Below are 2,500 nucleotides of genomic sequence, written 5' to 3' on the forward strand. Positions count from 1 at the left end.
AAGTATTTATACTGCTCTTTGCTGTTAATCTCGTGGTTTTAGGTCAAGCTTTCAGCTCTTATTTTCTTCTTTCTTCTCAATGATTATTTTATGCTACTTTACTTTCCATATTCCCCTTTCTTTTTCTTTATTTCTCTTCGCCGAAGATATGGTGTGAAGCATTGTGACTGGTGGGAGCCGGGAAAAAGGTGAAAAGAGAAGGTAAAAACTTATATCATATATGACTGTTAGCAGAAACTGGTCTCCTGCGTCATTACATCTATGCGGTTACTTGAATATAGAAATCCCCCATTTGCCAGTTTTCCCCAGTTAGAAAAATTAGAGGATATTTATTGATAAATTTAAAAACCTTCACAAAGAAAGCTCAGTAAGTGTTCGGATAGGCTTAAGCAGGTTGGAGAATGACAAGCTTAAAATGAAAGATGGTATCTACAGTAGATAATAGTTTTTATGTCTCTGGTTGATCAAGCTTTTTCTTTTTTAGTACACTGATGAGGGAACTAGGGAAAGGGCGTTGGATATAAGCGAAAGTTTCCTGGATAAGGAAAGGCACAGTTACTGTATTTTTAATCGGATGATGTAGTTTTAATCTTTCATAAAATTAACAGCTTACAGAGACGAACGGAGTGTTTTCTAAGTGTTTGTGGGCTGATTGATCTGAAAAGAATATTGGCAAGATTAAAGTTATAAGGGTAAATTATTTCTCGAAATTATGAACATTTGTCAATTTTACTGATTATTGATAAGAAAGGAAGTGTTTGATCCCTGTAAAAGCATTTGGAAGCTGAATGTGCTTTGCCATATGAGTCAAACGATATATTAAGGGCATTCGAGATTTGGATGAAACAAGACTAAGAAATTCGTCCATTGTTCAATGAACATTTCATAAGATTTAGTCACCATTTCAGATTTAGTGGGAAGAAACTGACGAGTACGACAATTGTATCCTTTGAAATTTTTCAGGAAGGCTTTTAATGCAATAGTCTGATTAAGCTCAACAACATTACTTTTCTATAATAGTGCAGAGTCAATTGCTTACTGGCGTCTGAGATAGTCAGTAAAGTTTTGAATTGCAATGTAATATGACATAAAGTAACCAGACTGATCTATTATTTTTGTTGGTGATAAGAAAATTAGATACCCTTAGTTAGACCGGCATTTTCTTGTTTGTGTCAAGTTCAGATTACACAGATGTTGTCCTGTGATTGCCATGAAAAAGTTTTATGTTAAGGAATTTATCTAAATAATATCTTTCTCTTACACTCATCACAGTTTATGATCAGCTGCACCCATAATGTATCGTTAATTTTTATGTATGAATAGTGCTTCACGTAGTGGCCAGATAATTGCATGAAAAAAAAATCAAGGTTAAAATGTCCAATTACTAAGTGCTATTGACAAATTACCATAATTGAGAGGAGAAAACAATCCCATTTTGTTGGTGTTGGACTACCGTACCCAATAGATTTGCCTTGGCATTTACTCTCTCCTCTCCTCAAAGCAAATGTACGTCCAGTTATGAGCTATATCCGAATACTGAGGAGAATAAACTCTTAAATGCAAGCTATAATGTGAAGTCCATGTTTTACGTTCCCAGCGAACACTTTCCCATAAATATTAACTTGAAATACGACGCAGACATACCATTCATAACGAGGGTCATTGGACACACTATGACCAAGATAATTTTTTTATAGTTTTTTCTTTTTTCTTTTATACCTTTTTTATCCTGACACCTGCTGGTACGTTAGCGTTAGAATAAGGAGCTCTAGTTTTTGTAGATGAAAAATGAAGAATAAAAATGTCTCATTTTCTAGCACTTGAATTAAATACAATATTAAATTGCGTCATACGAATACAAATTATGTGCTCTAGTTATTCTTTGAAGTGCATTGTAATCTGTTGTAAATTCTATCTGTAAATAGGAATATTTTGTTCTTGTTGATTATGTATTCGTATATCTTATCTCTGTTTGCGTTCTTTAGTAACAAAGTCGGCACAGCCATTTTCATTAGAAATTCTTAGACAGATGTTTCTTGTAAATATTAGATTATCATCAAAATTTTTTGACACAATCATTCTTATTCAGAAGTGCTTGAACAAAGGAGGCAATACATTAGTCTCGTTTTAGGACATAATAAAAGAAAAGATTAAGTCCGGTGATTCAGTCTTGCCACTTACTCCAAGAGTATTGATTGCTTTCTTTCCTTCTTTCCCTTTTGTACCTCCTTCAGGTAATAAATGAGTGGGTTGTTACTTCTCAGTTGCTTTCATGACATTAAAGGTTTAGAGCTCAAGCGGAATTCGTTCAGAGCGTGAGAGTCCGGTACAAAGAAGTCAGTAAATCTTATTTTTACGATGAAGCATTACTTTTCTTTTGACATTAATCATTGAAAAACTTAAAATTCTTTTATTTTTTAGAAGTAATTTTATAGAGTTAAGATTAATTCTCATACCCTTTCGAAAAGCATTTATATACGTACTTACTAATATCTGCACA

The 2,500-nt window shown here is 33.3% G+C and overlaps 1 protein-coding gene across 1 annotated transcript in view; it reads left to right on the forward strand.

Annotated features, from left to right (window-relative positions):
• Positions 1-2,500, forward strand: part of LOC137642641 (DE-cadherin-like) — a 506,564-nt gene that overhangs the window by 337,007 nt on the left and 167,057 nt on the right. The window lies entirely within an intron of this gene.

This window comes from Palaemon carinicauda, chromosome 6 (assembly GCF_036898095.1).
Source record: "Palaemon carinicauda isolate YSFRI2023 chromosome 6, ASM3689809v2, whole genome shotgun sequence".
Classification (NCBI taxonomy): Eukaryota; Metazoa; Arthropoda; class Malacostraca; order Decapoda; family Palaemonidae; genus Palaemon; species Palaemon carinicauda.